Source organism: Zonotrichia albicollis, chromosome 1 (assembly GCF_047830755.1).
Source record: "Zonotrichia albicollis isolate bZonAlb1 chromosome 1, bZonAlb1.hap1, whole genome shotgun sequence".
NCBI classification, from domain to species: Eukaryota; Metazoa; Chordata; class Aves; order Passeriformes; family Passerellidae; genus Zonotrichia; species Zonotrichia albicollis.
Genome location: NC_133819.1, coordinates 44,648,397 through 44,676,391, shown reverse-complemented (window position 1 = coordinate 44,676,391; position 27,995 = coordinate 44,648,397). Strand labels below are relative to the sequence as shown.

The window sequence follows — 27,995 nt, the reverse complement described above, 5'->3', positions numbered from 1 at the left end:
AAATTTATACAAATAAAGCATGTTTATATTCAAGCAGAATACACAGTCAGTTATTCTCTGGAGTTCAAAGGCCAACTTCAGTGTCAGGTTTTGACTGCTGCTTCACTGATATTTGGAACCAAACTGGAGTAGAATCACAGCTCCTTTAGTTTTAACTACAGAACCAATTCACCCTCCTACCGGCCCAGGAAATCATCCAGCCAGCACACAGCCCTTTTTGAGTCCCACAGAACTTATTATTTGAACAGCACAACCAAGTCAAGCCACCACCTTTAGGAACTAACTAGGGCTCCTCACTTAATCATGTGTGGAACCCAAGTCCACAGTATTTCCAATGATTTGCCTGTTTTGACCTGTGATACTACCTTGGAGCAGGAATTTGAAACCTTATCATTAAACATTAGAAAAGAAGTGGGAGACAGAATAATCAGGCTTGTCCTCCTCTAGAGGCAAACTGCTTTCTGCTCATTCGGGACTCAATTCATGGTTTCTCTGCTTGCAGTGATCAACACATGGATGATTTTTGTCCTTTTAGATCAAGACCAACTGAGATAGTGAGAAACAACATCACTTTTTTGAATCCTCCTCAAAGCTCCTTCAATTGTTTTTGAAACCTGATGGTGCTCCAGTTCACACACTGTGATTTAACTTGAATCCAAGTCACGGTCTGTCAAACAAATATCAAAGCACTTATGACAGAAAGATGCAAGCGCTGAGATAACTTCAGAAAGCTACACCAAGCACTCCTGGGGAGGATCCCTGAGAGGCAAAAGGATTCAGTTCTCATAAGGGAAAAAAAAAGTAATAAATTTCTTGCAAGTTTAACAATGGATAGAAAAATAGGTGCATCCCTGAAATTTGAGGTATTTCTGGTCAGTGCTAGTTGCATCCCTGTCAACTGCACTTCAATCATTCACTGCACATCCACGCTGTAGCAATTAATCTTGATGACACAAACCAGTGGTTTTTTTTTTATTATCCTGGGACACAAAATCCTGTTCCTACAGCTCAAAAGGGGCCAGAAGAAAACCCCATTACAAACATCTTCTGTCCTACAAGTAATGCCTAATAAGCAAAGAATAAGCTCTTGTATTCGTTTCAGAAGAGATAAAATTCATCACAAGAGCAGAACAGAAAGTTTATTCCACCAGTTATAAACATATATTGCTTTCAAGAAGGAAAACAACCGATTATGTACTGTCTTTCTCCAAGAGCAGAAAGTTGGTTTACAACAGCAGAACCACCTATTATTCTGCATGGCAACAGGTGGAGGGTGCTGGGGAAGGGATTGCTTTGTTATTAATAAAACCCAAAGACCTCAGGATATTGCCTGGCTTCAAGACTCATTAAAGACAGTGGGAACGCCATGAACTTGAACAGCCTTTGAGTGAGCCTACACTTCAGATTGCTACCACAAGAAGATACTACGTTTTCTACAGAAAATTATCTCTGCACCCTTTAAACAGACTTAATCCAGAAACTACAGCTGCCCCATTTATTCTTCTCCATCAATAAGCAGCCCATTCTGCAAAAAAGAGTCTAGAAAGAGCTTGCTTCTTAAAACTGCTATATAGCAGAACTTGAGCATGGGTGCTCAGCAAGAGGACAGGATAGAGCTGCCTGTCTGCAAACTCAATGCCAGCAAAACTCCAGAACTGATTACCATGAGCCAACGGGGACAATGCCATTCAAAGTGTCTCACCAAGACTAATCTCCACAGTAGTCAGCTCCACCCCAATGCATGATATTTTATTTGGAGGTATACTTTGCCTTGAAGAATGTGCTTTTCATTTCATTCCTGTGGTAATGCTTTATATCTTAAAACAACCAGTACATAGAAATAATTCCAATAATCTGAATACCAAACATCAATATTAGTTTTTCTTTTTCTGATCATTAATGGATCAAAAGATAAATGAAGCATAAAATGATAAAAAGTAACAAGAGATTTTGTTTCTTTTACTCAGTTCAGGAGGTACTTGGTCAGTAAAAAATTGCTGCATGAGGTGTTTTACTAGTAGAACACACTTTAAAAAGTATTATACATACACATAAATACATTGCTGTGGTATTGAAATTTAATACATATTGGCTTGGAAATTTATTGTGTTTCTATTCCCTGAATAGTATGCATAAGATCTAAAAATCTGTCATTATTGCAATATGCTGATATTAGCTTTTGACCAATCAAGCCATTGCAGTCTTTATACCCTCTTCATCTATGATAAAGCTGCTAACGTTTATGATTAAACTGCTTTTCACTACATGTGCATCATTTATTTATTTTCAGGACACAGGATTCCAAACATAATGTTGATTCACAGAAAATGAAGTTTTAAAAAATACAGCATGGCATTTGTCTACAAGATTGTTAAAAAAAAAGAAAAAAGCATGTTTTAACTGAAAGTTAAACAGCAAGCACATCATAATCACTGGCCTACCACATGAGTGGCAGAACTTACTGGTGTATCAGATATATATGGGAGGTTTTCCTCTTCAGTTTCTGTAAATCCACAACATTTCAGGCACAGGCATCTTTGACTAATCTCACAGAGAGATGTGCAAAATTAGACCACTGCTTAAAATCATATCAAATTACACTGTATTTAGCCCTTCTGTAAAATTGCCTGGTTTTATCATAACGGTGAAGTTTCTTTGGTAAATTGAGGAATAGTATGGTGTGCTTCACTTCACACCAAAATATAGCATTCACCTGCCTCATCCTTAAGCCCTAAAAGCTTCTTCTGAAAGTAAGCTGCTATAAATCTCTGAGTATAAGAAACTTGGAGCTGTTTTATTCTCTGGCTGTCAGTGGTTCACAGGTAAGTCAGAAGCCTTTATTATCTCTAAGAATCTATCTAAAAAAAAAAAAATAACCTACCTGAATCCAAAAGGAAGGTGAATAAAGCATTCCACAGGAAGGCAGCAGTAATCAGCTCAAACAATTCAATGGGTTTTCTCAATGAGAAAAGCTGTCCCTGTGGTTTTCATTGAATTATATTCAGCTAGATTCTTTCAACTTGTCCAGCTTTCCAAGGGCAAGTTAAGGTGGTTTACACTGCCAAACCACGGTTTCCAGCCTTATAACAATAGGGCATGTTAATGCTGGCAGCAATACAAAGGAGTCGCATTTTCATACCAATGTACTGTTTATGAACAATAGTGCACTTGGTACATACAGCCTTGCTCCATCATCACCCATGCATGCTTTGGGGATTTTTTTTTTTTTCTTTACTTAAATGCAAGCCATTCAAGTGTTCTGTTTACTGCAACTATGAAGTGAGAAGGGTGAACTCCTACTGTGCTCATACACTTGGGTACACTCTATGTAGTGCACTCAGATGTATTCATCAGGTTAGCATGGAAGCAAGAAACCAACTCAGGAAAATAAATGAAAGTTCTAACTCAGTTTTCTACATCCAGACAGCAGTGGTTCAGACGAAGACAAAAAGGCACTACCCTGCCTGAAAAGACAATATTGTGTCATTTGAACATGCAGCAGGTCCAAGAAGCAAATCCTGTCACAGGGTGTAGTGCTCTAAGTACATCTCACCCCTGTGAGGGCTACCGGGGTGGAATTGACCTGTGTGCATTGTCACCACTGGCAATTAACTAACATATCACACTCCCCTGTTTCTAACTGCAATCTACTAAGTCACCTGACAAACTCCCCAGGAAGGCTACACAAGAGCCAAGTACCTTTTTAAATGCTCAGGCATAAGGCATCAGTAAATATGCTCTGATACAATCTGATACCTGAGCAATGACAGGTATGGCAGTAGCCTGAGGGGCTACGTACGAGATACAGCATCTTCTGCTTTTTGCACAGCTCTGTTCATTTCCTAAAGGTAGAATTAAGCAGCAAACACTACTGTTTGACATTTAAGAGCAGGGGCTTAGTCAGTGGTCCCAAAGCAGTTAACGGAGAACAGCTATCACCATAAATAAGCAGCTATAAACACCTGTCCAGTTTGATGAGAGTCCATCAAAATCAGAAAGATGTCTGGAAATATGAGAACTAGACTAACTATCCTTCTATTCTCTCTCTCTAGCCTTCCAGAAAAGGCTTACAAAAGGAATGAGTGAAAGCCTTTATTGCTAAAATCTTAGCTGTGCCTATTATAAAAAACTCCTGGCTCCATAGGGAGGCAGCTACCCACCTTTTCAGAAACGCAGGAAATAGTAAAATGGTAGGTATGAGGCAAAAAAAAGCATAATTTGTCAAAACAGATTGCTAGTTACAGTTAATGTCCCCGCAAACACGCTTGAGGAGCGACACACACGCGCTATAAGGCATTCTGCAATCTAATTCGGTTATGCTTGCCTGAAACATAACACAAATCCCAGCACAACACAGGCTCCGACTTAATTAGATTCCCTAAGAAAAGTCAGTCTGAGCCATATGGTATTTTCCTCAGCAGTTACGATAAACTGACCTTGATACTAGGAAAACGCACGCTGCTTCTGTCTGAGGCATAAATTACAAGCGCAGCGTGGCGGGATGCTCCCACGAAACGGGGACAGCGGCAGCGCCACGCTGAAACCCTCTCCGGGCTCCCGGGGAAGTTGATCAGAGTAAAACACTCCAATGATAAGGATGATGATGATGCACTGCAGTGACAGCGCTCGAAGAGCCACGCGGCCAGCAGAACACCACGAAGCTGCTCAGACATCTGTCCGGTAATTAAAGCACAGCCTAATGCCGCGCTGCCGCGGAGGAGCGGCCCGCCTCGCCCCTGGACGCCGCGGAGAGCGGCGGCCCCTCGGCCACCGGCCCGCCCGGACCCCCGGCCCTGCCCGGCCCCTCCCCAGCGGCGCGGGGCCCCTCACGGCCCGAGCCCGGCCGGCCCCGACGGGCGCTGCGGCCCCGCACCTCGGCCCTGCCGCAGGCCGCCCCACGGCGCGCCCGGCCCCGCGCTGCCGCGGCAGGGGGGCCCCCAGCCCAGCCCAGCCCAGCCCCGGCCCCGGCCGTACTCACCCCCGGCCAAGTGCGAGGGCTGCACCGCAATGGCAGGCGGGCGGGAAGCGCCTCGCTCTGGGGCACGGGCAGAGGCACCGCTGGCGGCTGTGCCCCGTCCCTCATGCACAGCGGGGTCTGCGGCCGCCCCGCGCGGGCCCCCGGCCACCAGCTACGCGGAGCCGCCGGGCACAGGTGCCCCGATCCCGCTCCGCACCGGCCGGTGCAAGGCGAAAGCCGCTGTCTCCTCCCCTCCTGATGCTGCTGCTTCTGCCGCCGCCGCTGCTGCTGTCGCTGTCGCCTTCAGCCCTCCCCGCCCCGCCGGACGCGCCGAGTGCTGCTGCGGTGCCAGCGGCGGCAGCTCCCGCCGCGCACCGGCACCTGCCCGGCCGCTGCCGCCAATCGCCGGCAAGGGGCCGGGCAGGGGCGGAGGCGGCGCGGCCGGCAGGGGCGGGATTTGCGCGAACCTCCGCGCCCCGGTGCGCATCCATCCCCAAAGCTGCGCCCCCGACAGGCAAGGACCGCGCTCCCGCCGCCCCGGCGAGTGCCCCGGGGCCGCCTGTCACTGTCACACCCGCCGGCCGGGCGGGGACACCTGCGGCCCGGCCGCCACCTGAGCCCCAGCTGGCCGGGAGAGGCACAGGTGCTGCCCGGCGGTGCCTGTCCGGGCCCTGCCGGGTGCGGGCCGCCCGTGGCGGGTGTCTAGCAAAGGAAAGGAGAGGCCGTTTTGTTGGGAAGGGACGAGAATTCCATCCGTATGGATGCGGCGCACCGGGCAGTCGTAAGGAAGGTGCGGCCTGGTCAGTCGCTCAGCTCATCTGTGAGTCACTGCTGTAACGTGGAAGCGCTTTTTTATGTCCTGAATCACTGCAGATTTTATTGTATCAGGCTAATTACTTTTCTCCTGGGATTATTTTTCGTTCCCCTTTTTTTTGTTGTTGTTTGGTTTTTCCATGCTTGCTTAACTTCATTTTAAAGTAGCTGCAGCTGTTCACTGCAAGGTATGGACTTATTTGATCTCAGCCAAAGTGCTCTGTCAAGACAGATGAATTCAATAAACTTTGGCAGGTGTTCAAAGAAAACATTTTCTGGGAGAGCATTTTTGTTTACATGAATTTCACGGTATAACAAATTAACTGGTTTAGCAAACGTTTACTTCTATGCTAACCTACACTTGCCTCTGTTAGTAAAATGGGTGCCACTCCGTGAGGCAGACATCACATTCATTTTAAATGTGTATGCAAAGAATAAACAAACAAAAACAACTTTAGGAAGTACTCTGCATCAGACATCACTTTGTATTTCCCAAACACATCTATTGGTAAATACATGTCTCAGTGTTTCCCAAACAGAAGAAATTTCTTCTTTAAATAAAACAAGAAAATGAAGCAGTCATTTTCAGCAGTAACATTTTTTCAAGAGCAACACGACATGGCAACAAATCAGGGATTGACTTAAACAATAGGTCACACATTGCCTGTGTTAGAAGAGTAAGCGATAACACACTTGAGCACTTTTAATAATTGGAAAAAGATCTGGATAGAAGCCCCTCTTCAATATTCTAGCTGAAACACTGGAAGAATAATGTTTTAAAGTCAGCCACCAATACCAGTAATTCTAGAATGCTTATGATTATACCACCATGAAGTTAAACAGATAAAACTGTCTGAGATCCTGCTCCTCACACTCAAGCTACTAAGCTAATACTGAGTTCAAGAGTAATGTCTCGCCCATGCCTCAACATTCTGCAGTTAGGTACATAGAGTGTATTTTCCTTTCAAGGTAATATTTCACATTTTCACCACTGGAGATAAAGCATTGGACTTGAGACCCTTCATTCCACACCAGTACAGTAACCAATACATTTTTACATGTTTACATGTAAATCAGTATATTTTTACATCTTTACATTTACATGTTTTTACTGCAACAGTACTCCACAGGGAAGGCATTAATCAGTGACACAGATAAGCCAGCCGCTAACAACTGACAGAGTGCCGCTGAAAGAGGGGAAAGGGAACCATGCAAAACTGAAGAAATACTGTAATTACCTTGTGGCTACTGTGCTGGAATTCTCAATTTGACTGTATGTCTCCCCACCATACTTGTTAGATGCTCTCTTTGTCCTCATCTACAGGTTTTGGTGTCTCACTTGGAGAGAAAACAGCTTCTCTTTACATCTGTAGCAGGTGGCAGGTGTTCCACAGGAAAAAAAAAAAAACAAACAAAAAAAACCCACAAAACAAAACCCCCAAACTTGCATAAAATCTCTTTTTTCACCCCTACAAGCCAAATTATAAGGGATGGATGGGTAAACTGAGATATGCCAGGCTTTCCCTGAAATCACATGAGATACAGCCATTGACCAATAAAAATAAGTATCTAAATAAGCCTGCAGAAGAAACAGAAGTCAAAGGATGAGAAACTATCCAGAGGCAAGTCCCTAGTGGTGGCATGGCAATTTTTACCCCATGAGCAGCACATGCCCAAGCACCTTCCCACCCAGTGCCTGGCAGTTACAGAGGGGAGCAGAGCACTGAGAGGTGCAAAGGATACAGGCAAGAGTGAGTGGTCATCAGAAAAAGAAGACTGCCCTGCACACTTATTTCACATCCTATAGCTCTGAAATTCCCCATTCTCCATATTTTGACAACAGTTAAGATAAACTACAGACCATGCAATGTTTCAGTGATAATAACCTCAGTGTGGAGACAAGCAAAAAAGAAGTCGGGCCCAGGGAACACATGTGTAGTAACAGCAACCATGGTGCTGTTTAGGCAGCAGCATGAGAAAAGTCTTGCAAAAATGGGAGGTAGATCCAGTAATAATGGGGTGCAGGACAAGAAAATAATGTGTTTTCTTGGTGGTAAGTTTCTCTTGTCACAATACAGCCTTTTTCCATAAAGAAAAAAAGTCATCCAAATGCAGACTGAAATAAGAAGGCTGGTATTGCTTGTAATGCTCAGCACTAAATCCAGTGATGCCATAACAGTGGCTACAAGGCTGCAGTGGCCGAGAGGTGACTCCTCAGGCTGTCCCCAAGCTGTGCTGTGTAACCAGCTGGCTGCACTGGTGTAAGGAGGTCAGGGCAGCCTGTGGGACCCTGCCTTAGCCGGACAGCAGTAGTTCTGGGTAGGAGGCCCCACTCTACAAAGAATTCTCTGCCCTCCGCATCCATGGAATGGGGCTGCTAGTCATAGGAAGGTTTTTGGAGCACAGTTCATATGATCAGGAGATTTGGCCATCTTTTGTACAGCATGTGATTGTTGCAAAACCTTCAAATAAATAGTTTTTTGGGAAAATAAGATTTTTGCTGGTTTGGTATTCCCTCAGAGGATACCCAGGGCGGTGCAGAAATATGATGTTAGCCAATGCAGTCATGCTGGATTATTCAGTGACAATCACAGGTCACTTCAGGAGGACTTTTTGAAGTTTGCTTTCTGTGTGTCCCAACTTCCTCAATAAAAATAGGGAGTTTAATAGAGAAATTGGGGATGCAAATATGGACAGTACCTGCTGATTTGCTACCAGCTGCTATGTTAGCCACAAGGACCAATTATGAATTTATTCCAGCCTACTGGTATCTCAGGGCAGCAAATGAAGACAGTAATAAATAATTAAGTTTCTCTTAATTTCAGCTGATCTCTTAAGACATCAGAGTATTTGCACAAAGTTTAAGTAACAATAATTTGATGGTAATAACTTGTAAGTCATTGTAACATTCTATCTTAGGGTCCTAAAGAACTTCATAAACGTAAATAATTTTACAAAATGTCCATGCAAAACATAAAGTATTATGATAAATAAGTTAAAATACTTAAGTTATTCATAGGCCATAAGAAAATGAGTACAAAGAGAAAACTGAAAAGAATGGACAGATTTTTAACACTACTTAGTATATAGGGCATAACATTTGATATTACATTTTGCCATGACTTTCCTTTGGAAATTTCAACAGCCATGCTCCCTGGCCCACAAGCCTCACAGTGTATGGAGGAGCTCTGATAAATGCTAAGTGTGGAAAGAGTAAAAGGAAAACTGAGAGAAGACAGGATAAGGGTTATATACCTACACTAGTTAGGGAGAGAGCTTGAGGAAGTTTTGGTATTTACCGAGCAGCAACAGAATTCAGGCAAGCTAACACTTAGAAAAGACACAAACTTACCAAACACTCACAACTGGGATGAAAACAGTTGTAGACAAACTGTAACTAATGCAGAAAGAACAATTTATGATCAGTGGGAGGAGAGAAAGGAGGGGGTTTTTTTGTTATTTTTGTTGTGGTTTTGTGGTCAATGAAAAGGCAATAACAGGAATATGAGTTCGTAAGAGAGATGGTAGAGAAAAAACATTCGATACATAATTAGTAAGAAAAATTCTTTCCATGATTATTGGAAAGAATGGGAATAATCAGAATGCTAATAAGTTGTAGAAGAGAACATGATGCTGCTGTATTGCTGTTGCTGTAGATTTCCTCATTCTTTCTGGGTGCATAAATGCAAGCTTGAAGGTGTTTGGAGAAGAAGCTGCATGCAAAGAAATGAAGACTCTTTTGGTGCTCTTCCCTTATGACTGCCACTAAATGGGCATGGGCAACGACATTAAGTTCCTACATTTCTGCAAGTAAAAAGAAAATTCTTAAAAAGGTGTGGTGACTTCTTCAATTTCCCTGAAGAATAGACTTCATTTCTTGGCAGTGGCTGAAACATATGAAACAATGTGAGGATGTCCTTCATCCTCAGGGGGTGGTTATTGTTTCTTTGTTTATTTTTTTCTCCATTTAGCCCCACCTTTCATGCTAAGAAGAATAACTCCTTCTTAGTCATCAATCCGAGGATGAGCAAGCAGCAGGAGGGATGTGGTCCACTGATGCTTTTCTTTAGAGCTGCAATTGTGTCCTGGGCAAAGTGGCACTGAGGATGTGGTAGCATCTCCAGTATGGCTCAGCTCTGCTCTCTTCTCCACAAATTGAAAAAAAAAAGAGAAAAAGCTCTGTGGTGCCCAGGGGAGGAATAAGAAAAACCTTGCAAGTCTCCAACTGAACAGGAAAATGCTCATATTAAGGAGGATTTGACTTCACAGATTCAAGCACTGAACAAACAGGAGCGAATGTTGGTTTAGCTCTTGATCTCTTGTGTAGTGATATGTTCTTTCAGCTTCATCTGATTTCTTTGTACCAGAATCAACAGACAGCTGTGAAATTTTGGGTTTAAAACAAACCCATCTAAAACTATTATGCCTGCAGCTCTCTTTTGGGTTCATTGCTTCAATTCTCTAGCACAATCAGGAATATTTTACTTTACTTAACACCTCTGATACCTAGAGCCAGACTACAAGAATACACTCTAGAAGGTTTTTTTTCATAAAACAACTATAAAAATATTTTCTTATTCAAATAAACTGAAGTTTTTCATTATTTGAAGTTATTAAAATCTAAGTTGTCATCAACCCAACTGCCTTTGGCTAAAGCTGATAAATGAAGGTGATAGTGTTAAATGCTTTTCTGTCCCTTATTATAATTCTACACAGAAAAAGTATCCTCAGATGCATATAGTATACATTATATAATTCTGTGCTTATATTTTACAAGGAAAACCCCAGCAATAATGAAAGAAATGTTTATGAACAGAGCCCTAAAAATCCTAGTCAGTACAAAACCAGTGAATTCCTTTAAGAAAGATTAGTCAAAATTAAAATACTTTCTATTAACTTCTTATATTTTAGTACATCCTGAATGAAGTAGTTTTCAGAAATTCTTTTTCTTTTTGAAAGCAATCCTAATCCTGACAGTAATTTCCACATGGAAATGAGGTCAACAAAACCAGATCAGCTGAATTTTCCAACCAATTGTTTGGGCATATAGGATTTAACCATTTCTGAGTCAAAGAGAAAATTCGTCTTTTCAAAGAGAAAAAGTTTGCTCATTTTCTTCCCCTTCTCATTAGACCATTGGATGGAAATAGGTAAAAATCTGTCCACATTTACAAAACTTGATGCAGACATCTATAACATGTCTGCGTAGTCCCTTCTTCTGTGATATTCATTTGTTCAGAATCAGTAGTGCGTGGCTGGGGAAAAAAAATGGATGTTTCAAACAGCAAAAATGCCTGGTGAGAGTGAGGCAAGCTCTTTGCTAACGACACAGGCTAGTTCCTTAATGTTTCTGAGCCTTGCTAGTTAGATACACTGACTGGTAAGGTTTCCCCATGAGCAGAAGTAACAGATATTTTGAGACTCTTTTCTCCATGATACATTTAGCTGAGATGGACATTAAAATAAAAATCATCAGACAAAATCTATTTCCACAATGACTCTTTAGAAAGGTAGTTTCTCTCTTCCCAAACCCAAATCTTAGTGGCAAATGTATAGCAACAACAGTCAAAGCAACTAAAAGAAAGTTGCCTACCAGCACCTCATTCCAGAAAAAGACTGAGCCAAAGTATTGTGAAAGTAGATGTGTTTGATGCTGGGACATCTAATCATGTTACTGTTTGACATATTCTTGCACAACCTCTCACATGCCTTAATTATGTTCAGTACCCTTTGAGCTTGTTCTGTGCATAGAAAATTCATTGTGCTTGTTTCAAAGAGCTTACCCCATGAATGCTTTAATTCCTCTCCCTGGATTTTCTATAATCAGTTTGTTACTTGGTGTTTTCTCACACACAAAGTAAAATTCTTCTCATTTAATTTACCCCCGAAAGAACATGGGGTACACTGGAGCAGGATTATATCTGTCACAAGCTGCAGGAATGACTGTGTGGTTTTATTCAAACCAAATCCTCCAGGGATTGTCCCAAATACACACAAGTTTCTTTTTTCTGTGTCTGCCTTGGGACCTCAGATCAGCCGTTTTACTTTTCCATCTTGTTTTAAAGGTATTGTGTCTGACAGGACCATGTCACATCACCTTGCATTGTCCTTGCAGAAGGCTGCAGGCACTGCACTCATGCACTCTTCTTCTGCAAGGCCAGCATCAGCCCTGCAAGACTTATTCCTTAACCCCTTCCACTCTTTCCAAATTAGCAACAGCTAGACTTCAGGAATTTCTCATTTTTATAATTCCTATGAGAAACACTTTTCCAGTGTGCAAACTGGCATACACCAGCCCTCCAGCAGACCCAGGCCCAGATTACATATGTCCTGTTCCACTGCTCAGCTCTGAAACTCTCAGCTCTCAGACACACCAACAAGGTGTGTCTCTCCAGACAAATATTTATATACTGAGCTTCATTTCCTTATCCAAGTTCCTGGTGAATGTATAAAAATACAATCACTAGAATTTTAAAACCTAGAATACCCACATCTATTAATTAAGTGTTTAAGGGGGAGAGACCAGTCTCTAATTGCAGAGCTTGAGCTGTTCATTTTCCTATGGGAGCCAATTATTGTTGTTCTTCTTGGTGGCATCTCCACTTTAGGCCATGGGGTAATGAAGACAGATGAGTAAATAGTGCATATAAGATATCTGTGAATCATTAACAAAGTCATTAAAACAATTATAGATAATTTTTACTGAAATAGAGTCTAGCACAGAGAATCGTAAGTCTTATTGTGATACCATCTGTGATACAAGGAACAGAAAGCTCTGCAGCCAAATCTTAATCCAACAACTTTTAGATAAATAAAACCCTTTGGCATTCACTTTGAAAGCCCTCACTTGTTTTCTCGTTGTCATTCTTATGAGGAATTATTCTTGTGCTCTAGCTCTTTGCTGACAAGCATCTCTTGTGTCAGGAAAGATGCCTGAGGCCTTCACAGTGGACTTGGGAAGGCTAATAGGATGGTTGCCCAGGTGGGCAAGCATTAGTCCCCAACTGTAAATATTAAGTTGCAGACCAATATTTTTCTTTAAATACATGTAGGAAGAGCATGGCCATCAACAGCCTTCCTAGGCAGGTTTCTTCATGGAGTTTTCCATGTGTTGGTTGGTACCAGTGTGCTGCACATGTGCAGCATGTGTGCTGCTCAGGTTCTCTGGAACAATTTGGCATTGTTTGAATCCTCCCTGTATGCAAACCCATTTAGAACAGGCCTCCATCAATGAGCAATAAAGCTGTTACAGCCATCACTGCTTGATTGCTTGATTTCTGGAAGAGCAGATGGCCCATACCTCTTACTGGAGAATTCAACCCATTTTACTTCAAGTGTTCCTGGTTCTGTAGGCTTCATTTCCTTGTGCCTGAACAGCAAACCTGGAGTGGTCCTGAGGTGGCCTCTGAAATGCAGCCTCACTCCCACTACCACACCTGCCACAGAAAGGGGAGAAATTTGCTCTCCTTTAATGAAACTACATTTTGTGAAGGTTAATGTTTCTTTTTCTCTGAAATGGTCTGGAATGTAGTCCTTGAAAAAACAAACCTGCTACAATTATGAGCTGCTGTGGTAGAAGAGACAATAAGGTTTCCACAGCAACTACTAGTAGTGACCCAGCATACACCGTGAGCATTATGTGACTTCACTACTTCGAAACTACTCAATGGTCTGTATTTAATGGCACTAACAGGAATAGTTTCAGCTACACTTTTAATACCCTGTTGATGCACTTGATGCAAATAGCTCTACCACAAGCTATAACTCTTTGGAAAAAAAAAAATAACCCAACCAAACCCTCAAACAGAATAGCAAATAAATTGTCAAGGCAGTGTTGCTGTAAGACTTTAGCTTTTATATCTGAGGTTCATTTGTTTCATGTGCAGTAATATTGCCCTTTCTTGCAACTTAATCTTATCTCTACTACATGCATAAACATTTTAAAACATCTCCATATGAAATACCAAAGAATTTAAAATTACTCTATTCTCAAAGGCATTATCAAGGGTCTCCACTTGGTGGAAGGGGATATTTTGGCAGTGGAGAAGTGAAGGGGAATGCAAAGGGATGAGCAGAGAAAATTTAGGATCTCTGTAGGCCCCAGACAAAATTTTGTCTGTGAGGTGAGGTTCTCTGAACAGCAGATGGGAGGATAAGGATGAATTATTCATAAGAAGACAAATGCATACAGTTTTACAGCTACATGAATAATAAAATTCCTTCAGTCTGTTGACCAAGTGCAGTTCAGGAGCAGAACATGTGCACCAGCTTTGGTGGTCAGTTCTAGGACCTCAACATTAATTCCCTACCTATTGAGAAAATTATAGGGAGCCAGATGCACACACTCATGGAAGGTGATATATCAAATCTCAGGAACTCAGGGAAAGGGAAAACAGATATTACAAATGAAATACATCGGTGCTCAGTTGTTAATGGGGAAATCCATTCTCTAACTTTCACTGGAGCATTAATTAACTTTAGACCACAGATTCTGCCATTCAGATGAAGAGAGGTCCATAGATTTCAGGAAATCTGCTAAAGCTTTTAAAGTCTTTTCCCAATAGGTTGGAGATAATATGGCATCTTAACCAAGAGAATCTTCATGTATGGATACACATACACTCATTCAGTGTCTCTTTAAAGTCACTAGATGAAGAGATAAAAATCACATAATCTACAATTTTCCCATTTCTGCTTACATTGTGCCTGATATGTTATGAGAGATGGTACTTAATAATAACTGATGAGAGAGACTACAGTCAATGACTCCTGCAGGCAGAAAATAAACTCACATCTTTCCAAATTCCCTTGTGTGACTGTGTTGTGACATAATTTGTGTCATATTTTGCAGGACTACCACTCACATATGGCACTACTTGAATTTATTATTTCAAGTAAAAGTTATGTAAAAGATTGGTTTTAGTAATACAAGAAAAAAGCAACAGTGAAACAGCCAAGGTTCTGGTTGAGACCAGTTCGTCCATCAAAATCTGAACTTGGGAAAGACAAAATTGTACAGATCTATGGGAAGAAAAAGATCTCTAAAAACATTTCTAAGAGCTCTCAGCAGCAACAAATTCTCATTTTACAGGAGTCCCACATCCCTTTTGGAGAGTTCATACCATTCTTTTGGACCAAAGTTCAATTCCTCCTTGGCATTCCACTCCAGAATCACAGGATCTCCTTTTGACTAAGAGGCTCCATCCCAAAGCAGTGAACAGCATTCTGGCCTTGTTATAGAAATTCCAGCAACATCAGGACACTGCAATGTAGCTCTGAAGCCCGATGTAGCCCTGGTATTACCATGATGCATAGCATCTCATTCTTTTCTTCCCAGTCTGTAATGACCTGAGGTAGGATATAAAAGGTCTCTGAAGCTCTGGGTTAGAAATCAAGGGTGACTATTCCTCTGAAGCTCCCCTGTTATGGCCCTGGCAGGGGATAGATCTTCCCAAAGGTATTGCTTATCTATGAAGCCAATCCTGAGAGAGTCATCTGCAGTCTGCTGTAAAATCATGCTGCTTGCTTCAAATTTTTTGTTATGTTTGATATTATTTGCATTTTAAACTAAACACAATCAGATTCAGACACTTTGCAGCACATATTATAGACACCAAGGGAAGGAAATAACACACAACATTGGAAATGACAGTCACATCTGTTTCTACAGGAAGGAAATGAGAATAGACTGTGCAAGGAGAGCGATATCTGAATTTGTATCAGAGCAACTACATTTGAAACAGTGGCACCAAGAAGGAGTCTCAGAAAACCTCATTACTCTATAGTTCTGATTCCTTTGGTGGTTTTTCTCCTAAATGACTGTTCCTTCTCTTGTAGGGTCTGATTGTGCAAGTTATTGTATCCCTCTCTGCCTGTGCTGTACCAAATCTATCATGGATGACAGTGATAACTTCAATCACTTCTCAAAATCCGTACGCGACTACATTTACTAGCTTGCTTATTATTATAATGTTTTATTATTTCAAAGATTCTTTAATGGTCTTCTGGGATATTACACCTTATACACCTTCAGAAGATTATCTTTTTTGAGTTGCAGCAAGTGTTTCGTATGTGCAAATAGTTTCTTTTTACCTTGTGAAATATTCCAGTGCATTTTTGAGCTACTGACTACTAAACTTTGCTTCTCAAATTGAATTGTCATTTTTTTTTCTCAGTCAGGAAACTATAACATATACTTACGATTTGTTAGCTTTTCATTGAATGGAATAATAAAGAGCACCAGCAATGTACCCAGCAGCAACACAGACAACTGTTCTTGCACTCCAACTATAGAGATAAATTAGACTTTTTCCCCCTCCATAAATCTTCATGAAAAAACTAATGTCTTTGGCCTGATTTCTCCCTCTACTGGTCTGAAACAGAATCTTTCCAATGGGAAACATCAAGACCTTTTGTAATAAAATCTGACCTCTGTGCTTGCACTACAGCAAAGAAAGCATGATGCCCCTGAAGTTCATCCTCTGCAGTTCCCATGAATCACATGCCCCTGTAATCCACGGATAAGGACAACATCTTCAATGGTCTGGCCACATTTATGCTATTTCTTCTTAAAATACCTCCTCTCTGCAGGGACTTGAGTTTGAATAGTCATGTGATAGCATGAGAATAAATCACAATCCTTGATTTATACATCACCTTGAACCTCATTCAAGGGATAAGAGTGAATTGCTGTTTGAAGTTTGCTCTTTGTTAAGCAAAATGGAACCCATGAATGAGAAAAGATGAGACAATTGCCATTTTAAACATTGTAATAGTAAGAATAGCCCAAATTCTCTGAGGCTGGTTATTCCTTACTCAGGAGAATCCAGTCTGCATGGAAGCTATGCTCAAATGACATTGCCATTCTGCTGCTCCTCAGTCATGCTTTTCTCTCCTTGGGCAGTCACATAGTGAGCTAGCTCAAGGAATACGTCTGGCCAAAAAATGCCTTCAAAAAGCTATTTTTTTAATCCAGCAACCTGCACTTCAGTCAGCTTAATGAGAGAATGAATGATAGCCTGATCACATTTCTGGAACATTCAGGTTCCCCAATTTCCTTAAGATAGCCTTAATTTCATCTACCTCATTTGCTGTGTTCTCCATCCTAAGGACCCCATCCCACTGTCTCTGGTTTATTTTTGAGCCTGAGAGGTGTCCTTTAACCTACAGTGCCAGCACACAGGTGAACGTGCCAACACTGAAGTCCACTTGCCTACTCTCTGGACTAGGCCACCATTTATTCCCATGGAATGCAGGGAGTATATCACCATGGATTATGCTCAACATACCCTGGACATCCATCTTCCTTACAACTAAAACTGCAGAAGAAATATTGATTTTCAGCATGACTCATCGACAAGTTCTTACCTCACTGTTTGCCACTGACGAAGGCTCGTGTTGCTGGGTTCCTCCAGCCACAGGAAGAAAACCTGATTTCCTTCAAGGCTGAGCTCTCCCAAGGCTGGCATAGGCAGCTGCTGCATCCCAGCACATAGCCATGTCACAGCACCAGGCTGCTCAGGTTTGTATTCCTGGAGCAGGAATGCACTGCATTTGCACAATCAGTTGGACCAGAGGGAGAAGAGACAGGGGGGAAGTTTCCAAGTTGAAGTTCATCATACAGCTGTTTGCGTGGCGAGCCCATATTAATTTCTGCACTGAAGGTTGTTTTGCTTTTATACCTACAAACTCAGCAAACCCGGTTACTCAGGGCCTATAAAATTAATGGCTTTTTTTTCCCTCCCATCATAGCCTGGCAGCTTGCAGCTTTGAGTGGATAAACAGGGGAAGATTACTAAAATTAAATGTAAAAATCTCAGCTTGTAAGCACCATTAGTCTTGATGGCAATAAGAAATGTTTGCTGAGGAGTTCATATACTTGACAGGGTGAGAAAGTATATAACCTTGCTGTCAGAAGAGAAAAGAGCGTTAAGATGGAAGAGAGAAGCCTTGCTCAGTGTCAAGGATGGCTAAGCAAGTGTTTAAAGCTAATCACAATTTGCAAAGGTAGTCAGGAGATGCGAGGTAGGAAAAATAAAGGAGTTAATGCTAAACCCATGTGGCCAAGAGAAGGAAAGAAATACTCTGGAAGCAACCCATAAGCAATAGAATTAGGGAGCTACAGAGCACATCTTAATGGCAATATTACATACATTCTAATTTTTGGTACTTTCTTTTCTCTACAAAGATAAGAGCAAGCAAAGGTATGAATGATGCCTGCTCTCCAGGTTAGATTCTTTTCTTGCACCATTGATACTTAGACAGGTCAGCCCATGCTGGGATATATAGTCCTGCTTACCCAAAGCCCTGCAGCCACCCAGCCTTACCTGTCCTCCCCAGCCAGCTTAAGCTGCTCCCACTCAGGGGAAGCTACTCAGAGCCATCACAACCTGCTAACTCCAGTATTTGGGGCTTAGCCCTCTGCAGCCAGGCAGGGGTGTGCCGCCCTCCTCATGTAGGAGAAACAAAGGGGGCAAGCACAGGCTGGGGCTGTACTAAGAAGCTGGGGGATTTTATAGCCCAGGCTTTGCACGCCTAAATTGAAGGTTCTGTTGTTGCATTAACGATAATTAATTAATCCTGGGAGTGCAGGCACCACACCCTGCGGGCCTCAGCCCGGCAGAACCACACCTCCCAGCTGTATGGGCTGAGTGGGTAGAGTTAAACTCAGAGCTTCCCTGAAAAGCATTACAAACCCCTGTGTTCTTCCTCACTCCTTAGTTTGATTAAGGCAGTGACATGTCCTTACTAAGTATCCAGCAGGCATTCAGCTTCCCTCCCCTTGAATGCATTTGATCTCACATTGTCCATCTCTGCACGCTAGGGTGAAATGATTGGGCAAGAAAGCAGGAGGAGCAGGGACTGCTTCCTCCCAGATTCCCCCAAATGAAGCAGTTTCTCAGAGGAGGAAATGGTCTGCAAGGAGCAGATGTGGCTTTGTCATGAGACTGGGCAAGAGAGATGAGGATTGCAGTGGGTGCCAAATTTTCTTTACCCACTCACAAACAGGCAGGACAAGACTTTAATTTCTCAGCACCAGCTGTGGTAAAGCTGGTGGCTGTGCCCATGTATTCCCCACAATGCTTAAATGGAGCAACTGGGCACCATCTGCACAGTGATTATGACCAAAACCACCCCCTGCCCTGGGTGCATGCAAACACAGCAGATCTGATCAGGAGCCAGCTGTGAGAAGAGAAGGGAAATGCCCCTGGAGCTGGCTGTGCCCAGGGAAGGGAGGCTCTGAGACCAGCCAGAAGCACGCTCAGGATGTCTATGGGAGTGAGGAAACACATGCTGCTAAACCAGGGCAGCAGGAATTATGTGCATGGCTCTAAGAGGTCCAGAGAAACATCCCGGGTACACAATAAACTGTGTCCAGAGCTTCCTCCTTGGCTGCCAATTGCTCATTTTTCCCCATACAATTATAGACATTTAACCCCACCATGACTTTTGATAGCTATGAGGGACCCATTTCCTCCCATCCAATTAACTTGTGGCCATCATTCAGTAGCCCACCCTGAAAAAAAACCCCTGTTTGCACTGCACATCTCAGCTTGGCCACTCATTCAGGTGCCATTCCTATTCTGCTGTGGGGTTCAATGGCATCTGCACAGGCATCAAACAGTGGCTCAGCTCTCATATTCCTCACTGTGCACTCAGGCTGCAGAGCACTTGCTGTCCCAAAGCCACCTTTCAGGGGCCAGACTCTTCATATCTCACTGGGCTAGACCCTACCTCATCTTTTCAGCAGTTTCAGTATGCTTCTGCTTCTCCTCTCTTGACTTTCTCCAGGACATCTTGATTTTGGAATTTTCTCTAATAAAATGCTGAGCAGAATTTCAAAGTAAAAACAAACTAACAAACAAACAAAAACCCTTCAAACAAAACAAAAACAATAAACAACAAAAAAACCAGCCCAAAACCAAACAAAAAAAACCATGACAAGCTGGGGGAGGAGGAAATAAAACCAATCCCATTTCCAAGCATGGCTTAAAGCTGCTTGCCATCACTGCCTGATAGTGCTCTTGTCATGTCAGCTGTCTGCTTACTTTTTGAGTTCCCTCTACAAGTTACTCTAGTCAGAGGAAAATAAAAGTGACAAGCAGAGCTGACGTGTATGTGCTCTGAAAAGGACAGGGGCAAAGTCCTCTGTGAGGTTTTAAAAATAGATGTGCTGCAAAGTGTACAAAAAGATGGACTAAGAGTTTCCTCCACATGCAGCTTCTGTAGACACTGAATGCTGGTAGGGTCACCACATGATTTACTCTAAGTGTTTAAGTAAGGTAGCAAGACACACTGCTAAGTGACTGTCAAAATACAAGTATTTAATGGTTTGGAATCATTATCTAATCAACTAATCCACCACTGCAAAAAAAATCATATACCTTTTGCCTTTATCACTTGCACAGTTTCCTGACATATTTGCAGTTGAATAATTAACACATCAGTTACTGCAAATAATTTTGATGTATGTATGGCAGATTAAGAACTGGAAACACAGCAAGGATTTGTTAGTGTTTGGCTGGGCTTTTCCTCTGTCAAGTCATCCCTCTAAGCTTCCTGTAAATACACACAGGTCTTGTGGTTTTTGTCTTCCTCTGTAAAACAGCAGGAATTGTGCACAATATCACAAAGACTTTAACCAGTCAAGCACACAATTAACAACACATTTATATGTTTTGTCTGCAATTTTCCTCAGCAGCAGCTTTAGGGGAGACTATTGCACAGTCTTGGCTTGCCTAGAAAGATCAGATTTGCCAAGACAGTTGCAATTAATTGAAAGTTCTTCCTATTGCCTCTAAAGGTAGCTGAAAAGAAATTATATACCAGCTCTGCCTACCAAGAAGAAGGCATTGGCAATTCTAAGGAGATGATATCCACTTTATTTAAATAAGTTTTTATCATGGTTAGTAGAAGGCTGTAAGAAGCAAATTAAATTTCTTATCAGCATTAAGACAGAGACAACTGTTGTGATAGGAATTCAATAGCATTATATTTAAATACTTATTTTGCAGGGAAAATGTATCAGTGAAAAATGAAAAATCCTCCATTTATCAAATACTCAACTAATGCATACTAAAAATGTGAAATACACCCAGGAATTTCACTTTAAAAGTACACACTGGACTCAGTAATTCATCACAGTCACTGGTGAAGTATACTGTAAAGGGAATTTTTATTTTCAACAGCCTATTTCCTAGGCTACAGAATAAGAGCTGGTTTACTGAGGTGCTCCAGCCAGCACATGCACTGGGGATACCAGCAGCAATATTCCTCCTGGGATCTTGGTAGTCCTGCAGCAATTTACTGATGTTCCCTTACTTACACACCACAGCCAGCCCCACATCTGAGGGTTTTTTTAACAGATTTAGATTTTTATGTTAATTTTGTGAAGGATCATACATAGCAGACCTGATTCCTACCCATGGGTAAGTCCAGGCTATCAGTGGAGTTGATCTGTCTTAAGTATGAAGGGATGGTTTCTAAATTTGCATATCGCATAGTCCCAGAAGAAACAAAGGAAGGTCCCTCACCTGCTTCATTCCTAGAAAGGAATCTCATCTTGGGGTGCTGGAGAGCAGCAGATGACATCCAGAAGAGGAAATTAATTATACCCATTATTTGAGCAGGAAAATTGCTATTTCTATAAATCTTTGCAGGGCATGCACAAATATACTCAACATGTGTTTGTACTAGCTGTAGCAGAAAGCCTCCTCCACCCCCAACTACAAGAAATTAAATGAACCAAAAAGCTCCAAATTCTGTTGTAATAGGGCAGGGATTCCTTGAAACTCTGGAAACTTCAGCTGGGAACAAAGCTCAGAGTCATTTACTATCCATAAAAAAAAGTGGCATTACACATTACAAGACAGTACTTTAATGAATGTGGAAGAGAAAAAAAAATCCTATTATCTGGCAGAAGCCAGTGTTACTTATCTATTTTCATGAGCACTAAGAACAGAAACCCTTTCTAGCAACACCTCCTGGCTTAAATGCCTTGAACATAATGTTTTTTCCTAGCTACATTTGGCTCTTTGCATTATTCCTTGATAAACTTCTTGTTACTCACAGGCATTTTAATACCCAAATATTACTGATCATACTTACCCTTAAATTTTGACAACAAATTCCCATTTTAATCTATCATACAGTTTATTTTTGTGGCAGGAATACACTTCCCTTTTATCTCTCTCCCATGTAACACCTTTATAAATTTTCTGTTCTTTCCTTCACTCCTTCAGAGGAGCTTAACCACCCACAGGTTATATTTTTCTTCCAAGAGCACCAGTCTGCTGCTAGCTCAGTTGTGACAGATTCAATCTAAGCAGAGACCTTTCTCTTAGCAGGAGATTTTTCACCCCACAGTACAGGGTAGAGCATCTCTCTGATCACGCTGCTGACTGCACTGTTCCCCTCTGTTTCTCTGAAGGGAGGATGTCCCTTGTGAGTAGGCACTGGCTGGGTCTGTTTGCATGGGCTTTCCCCCCCAATAACATCAGCTTCTAGCTCCTCCACCAGAAATCCCTTTGGTGCCAAAACAAGATTTGCTTCTCACCTACTCTCTGTCCCTGTAAGGAACCAAGTATTTTCCAGCACTTAAATTTTTTTGCCAAAAGATCCTGAGGAGTGATCCGCACACAGCCTCTCTGAGAACTCCACCTCTGCATTTACCCTGGAGCAATGTTTGTAATGATGCACTGGCAAATTTCCTCATACAGATGTTATGCATGAGATGAGACTAAGCATGTTCTTGGTAATGCAACCTGTCAGTCTTAAATCATCCAGATTAAATAGATATGTCTGCAGCCTCTGAAACATGCATGCAAAAAAAGCTCTGGGGGAAACAAAAAGAACAGTCTTGTGCCAATACTTGAGGGGGCAGGGAGCCTCTTTATCACCCAGGATTGCTCTGAGCACACAGAAAGCCAGAGGAAGCTCATTTCAAAACCAAGGTGTTGCTGCTGCTGCCCTAAGTGACAATCCTGTATGGCCTAGGCTGCCCATGGAGCAGAGTCAGGGCTGGAGGGAATGCAGGCAGAGCTCACTGTCTGCCCACTGGGAGATGCTGCACCAAACCATGCACATTCCCTCCACCCTCCCTGCCCCTGTTTAAGGATCAGGGGTACCTGGACAAAGGAAGATGTTTGGCCCCATACCCAGAGGTTTTGATTTAGGCTGAGATTTGCTGGATCACACAGCATCCTCAAATGTGCCACACTGTTCTGTGTGTGCATGAAACACGTCCTTGTCATTGTCTCAGATTTACACTAGCTCTACCTGGAGCAGCCACCCTGTCCCCTCTGGAAGAGGAAGTGAGCTACCATGATCAGAACTGGCCTTTAGGGGACCAAAGCTTGTATTTTGTATAATTTCAAACTCTAAATCTGTGAAAAACCTGAAATTATATTCCTGTTGGGCAAAATTCTCCAAGTTACATTTTCTACCTGGAAGCTTTAATGAAGGAATAATGAAATCACTGGTTGCAGACAATCCCCTGAAATCTCACATTGATATAAACTTACATGTAGTGGATGAGGATATTAAAACACACACAGGGAGACAGAAAAAGGAAAGCCCTACAGTCTGGGAAAGAGCAGCACAGAAAAGAGTGACCCACTCATGTAAATTCTCATTTCTAGTTTATTCTAGCAATTCCTAGAATTTAAAAAGATGTGAAAAATCTTTATTAAAATATGAGATAGGAAGCCAAAACCTTTTCTGAAACTGACTTTAGTCAGATGGGCAAATTAGAAGTTTTGAAATATTCAGTCTTTAAAGATGGATGTTTCCACTTATTTTTGTATCATGAACTTAATTATGCCTCCCCACAGATTTGATACATTTCTTCAGTAATGACTGCTTATAAAATTCTGAAAAAAATCCTTGGACAAAGTCTTTAAAGTAAAAACTGCCCCCAGATAATTGCTGTAATAGTCATTAGAAACGGGCAATTATTTTTTAGAAAATTAAATTTCAACTCATGGATTCATATAAAATACCACCATTTGTTCAAACCTGAATTTCCACGCTGCATAACAAAATGTGTTGCTGGGACAGGCTGATAAATATGTGTCAGCTTAGACAAAATTTTTATGTGGCCAAAAGTAAACACTATGCATATACTTATCTATATTATATTTAGAACTTGTATTTTACCTATGTAGGACTTTTTAGATTTTCCTGACCCTACTGACGTCTGACAACCTTTAGTAATATAACACTTAAAAAAAATAATATTCTCAGTTCCTTTTAGTAGCAGTGCAGTCAGTGGGTGACTGACTCTATAAACTTTGGACTGTTTTTCACCTAGCATAAGAGGTGGAAAGTTGTGAGGCTTCCTTGGTCCTGGAAGGGCTTTTTCCTCTCCAGATACTTCTCTAATGATCCACGAACAGAAATCAGCTGGGACTCACAGCAATACTGCTGAAGAGCAGATCTTTTTCTTATGACTTGGCAAGACTGGTTTAAACACCAGATGGATCCAAAATAATGATTGGAAGAAAAGCAGTGTCTTCTTCCACTGGTCCCCCACAATCTTTTTCCTGTCTCACACACACCTACACTCCTACAGTCACATGCTGAACACTGCTCTTGGTAGGATCCTGGAGCACCAAGTGCTTTCCATTAAACATGTCCAGAGATTTGCTCTGTGGTGATGCTTCCTTCACCAGCTGTGTTTAGGAGAGATTGGTTTTGTTTAGCTGCATTACTTGGAGCCACTGTTCTCTCCAGTGAGCTTTCCAGATGTCACTGGAACAACACATGGAATGGACTGCAAACCATTGGTGTAAACCTTTATGGAACTGGGAAAGTGGGTGTGTTCTACCATGCCCAGACTCACTGTCCCTACATCCATTTTCTGGTTCCTCTGGCAAAGTCACATTCACTTGAGCCTGGAGGGGCAAAGCTACTCTAATTGTGTCTGTCTTAAATAGCAAATCCTCTTCCAACCTGTCCATTTTTATAAATGTCACATCTTCTGTATGGATGACCTTTTCCTTTCCTGAGTTTTCTATCTGACTTGGCATGGGGAGAAATGAAGTCCAGAGTTTGGTGGATGGCAGCACAGTAGCTCTGGGATGGCATACACTGTGGAAATGCAGTGCAGCCACTCTTTTCAGGCTCCTGGTTAACAGGGCTGGGTTGCAAGTATGTCTGGCAGAACAATATGAATGGATGGCACAATCAAAGGCCGAGAGGAGCCCGTGCAAACTGGCACATTACATTTTTAGGTATCCTTTAGAAAAGGTCACAGATCAGCTTATTGCAGGACCAGCCTGCTGACTAACAGAAATTTATCAAACTAGTGATTAAACACACACAAACAAAACATGCCAGGTGATTTTTTTTTCTTTAAGGGAAAATCTCTCCAAGCTCAAGTGTCACTTGAGTGTTCCCACAAGCATTTGTGGATGTGACAGAGCTGAAGGAAGCATGTGTGTAACCACAGAGAGAGCTCACTGCAGCTACATCTGAGATCCCTCCAGCATGTCTATGACCAACACAGAGCATCCTTGCATGGCACCTGTGAGAGGGAGCATATCCAGTGTCAGAAAGGACCTACAGCGAACAGACCTACAGTGCAGACACCCAAAAGTCCCAACTGGACAGACCCTACAGGGCAGTAGATCAGCATGTGGGTACATGGCTGCGGTTCGCTTCATGGACTAACAACATTGCTACCTGGCTGGTCTTTCAGTGCATTTTGAGACCATTTTCCCTACAGTTAGAGAGCAGGAGTAGAGCAGCCATTTTTATTGCTTGAGCCCAGAGATAATAAACACAGAGATTAGCCAATTCAATACTTTTAGGGCTTTGTGGTTTTTAAATTTAACACAAATGACTCTTAAGTTCTGATTTTAACACAAATTACTCTTAATTTCCAATTTATCCCCAACACAGCAACAGTCAGCTCCCAGCATTGCATGAAATATGTCTTTTCTCAAGCTGTGCTAACAGTTAAAAAATCATCACTGCTTAGGATGGACAATACCTTTCTGATTTTTGCCTCAAGGATCAAGATAAACAGATTTTCTAATGATTTCCCACAGAAATGTCAAATACTGAAGCTAATCCTTAGTCAGCTTGTCTGCTTCTGTGGCTTTTGTGCAGCAAATTAAGATACAGAAACTGTGTTTTTAATTGTGCCTGTGTAATAGAAGTTGTCATACTGGGATCTCCAGCCTTTCTTTCTGTGCTTTTAGGAATCTGCCACCACGCACGGAAAGGTGGTTCTCATTTCTCCATCTTCTTATTGTCATTTGCAGAGATATCACCTAATTTTGTTTTCTAAACCATAAAGTGCCAAAAGAATAACAGCTTGTTAAGCTTTTATGGTGGCCCACAGTACAAGTGGCAGATGAAAGAGTAACAAATATATCCAAAGGCTTTTTTGTCTGACAAGTGAGTTTTGTAAGCTTACCAAATTCTGACGTGTATTTTCCCTAAGGCGTTGATGGGAGTTAAATGTTCATTTCCAGCACCCTTGGATGCATGCACAAAGCCTTGGGCAGCACATAAGCAGTTCTGCAAACCACGTATTTTACTTCCTCTGCTTTGATAGCAAGTGCCTGAAAGCAAACAGCTGCTTTCTGGGAAGACAGTGTGTTTTGCTGGACACAGAGCAACACTTTTTTCCCAGTTCCATTTCAGGGAAACACTCTCAGTTGCATCCAAACTTTAGAGTTGAGTTTGACCCAAGTGGAATTTCCTATTTGTTTTGTTTTGCCTTTTAACATGGTAATCCCCCACCACCCAAGGTGCCCTTGGTATTTGGGTACCTTGTTGTTTCCTGTCTCTTTTCCTTTCTTTGAAGCTGCTCAGCTCTGCAACCAGCCACAAAGCTGCCAGAACAAGGCTGCTATTAGAGGCTAAAGGAGATAGAGGTATTCACCTTTTTCTTATATTAAAAGGCTGTAACACAAAAAAAAAAAAAAAAACCAAGCAAACAAATCAAACCAAAAAAACACAACTCCCCTCCCCAAAAAAACTCCACCACCAAAACCCCAAAAATGGGCTTTTCTAAAATAGCCACTGCTCTAAACAGTCACTTTGAACCAGAGGATTTAATTTCCCTGTTTGACAGGAAGAGTGAGGGATAGGACTGATTATTTTCTTTGCATTTACTGCATCTAAGACAGATGAGGGCTGCTTTGGGCAGTCTTTGGAGCCAGAGCAGTTGGGTCTGAGCCAGCATGGAGCAGCCAGAGACAGCCCAGATGCCCCCACAGTCCTGGGACTCCTGCCCAGCAGGTTGGTGGAGCTGCCTCCACTGGGGCATTGCAGGAGGCTCAGCTCTCACACAGCCTGCCAAAAACCAGAGGGTATCCAAGAAACCTCCAAGACCAGCCCTCTTACCCGTGACATTACAGGAACAACAAATACTTGTTGCTGGAACATTTGCTAACACTCTCCTCTAGGCTACACTAGGCATAAACAAGCACAGGAAGAACCTCTGGGTTTTGCATAAGGCTGAGGCCTGTCAGACATAAAAATGGCAACATAGGTTTCTCTAAAGAGGTTTAAGATTGCACCGTATTTAGGCTTCCAAAAAATCCAAATTGTATTGTTACAGTTTGAAAATAGCCACACACAAATCATAGAGTTGTAGATTGGCTTGGGTTGGAAGGGGCCTCAATGATCATCCAGTTCCAACCCCTCTGCCATGGGCAGGGACACCTTCCACTGGACCAGATTGCCTAAAACCCCATCCAACCTGACCCAGCACACATCCAGGGATAGTGTATCCACAGCTTCTCTGGGCAGCCTGTTCCTGTGCCTCACCACCCTCACAGTAACTAATTCATAGCTTTCCAAAAGAAGTTGTGAAAGGCAAACCACAATTTACATCAGGAAGCTGCTGAGGGTGTGCCACCATTCCCCACACACCCCAACCACCAACCTGTCAGTCTTCTGACCACAGCCTGCACCGACTTGCCTTGAAGTCTGGCAGACTCTTTCAGCCTAATGTTTAGCACAGGCAAGTATGGCAGTCAGGATGTAACACCTGTGCCTTTAAAATATGTGTTTGGGGTTGTTTTGTTTTGTTTCTTAAATTTAAATGTGTTAAATTTAAACCATTCTGTCCAAAATTGTGGAGACAGCTCCCTTGCAAAAAAGTAGGGAAGGTTTCAGCTGAATTTGCTGTTCCATTCCCCTTAGCGATGATGGGAGGAAATATCTTGGTTTGTCTGTTACACTAAAACTTCTAGTGTTCCTTGCTTTA

At 42.2% G+C, this 27,995-nt stretch overlaps 1 protein-coding gene across 10 annotated transcripts in view; it reads right to left on the bottom strand.

The window, feature by feature from the left end:
* The window catches only part of MYRIP (myosin VIIA and Rab interacting protein), a 353,883-nt gene that overhangs the window by 201,973 nt on the left and 123,915 nt on the right, over nt 1-27,995 (bottom strand). For 8 of the 10 annotated variants that reach the window (XM_074539995.1, XM_074539962.1, XM_074539987.1 and 5 more), the window contains exon 1: nt 4,979-5,119. The exons of 1 other annotated variant lie outside the window; for it this stretch is intronic. The gene's annotated coding sequence lies outside the window, so the exon portion shown is untranslated. Of the gene's footprint in view, nt 1-4,978; nt 5,120-7,008; nt 7,028-27,995 lie in introns of those variants that run through there. One more of the 10 variants, XM_074539965.1, reaches the window with a different exon arrangement.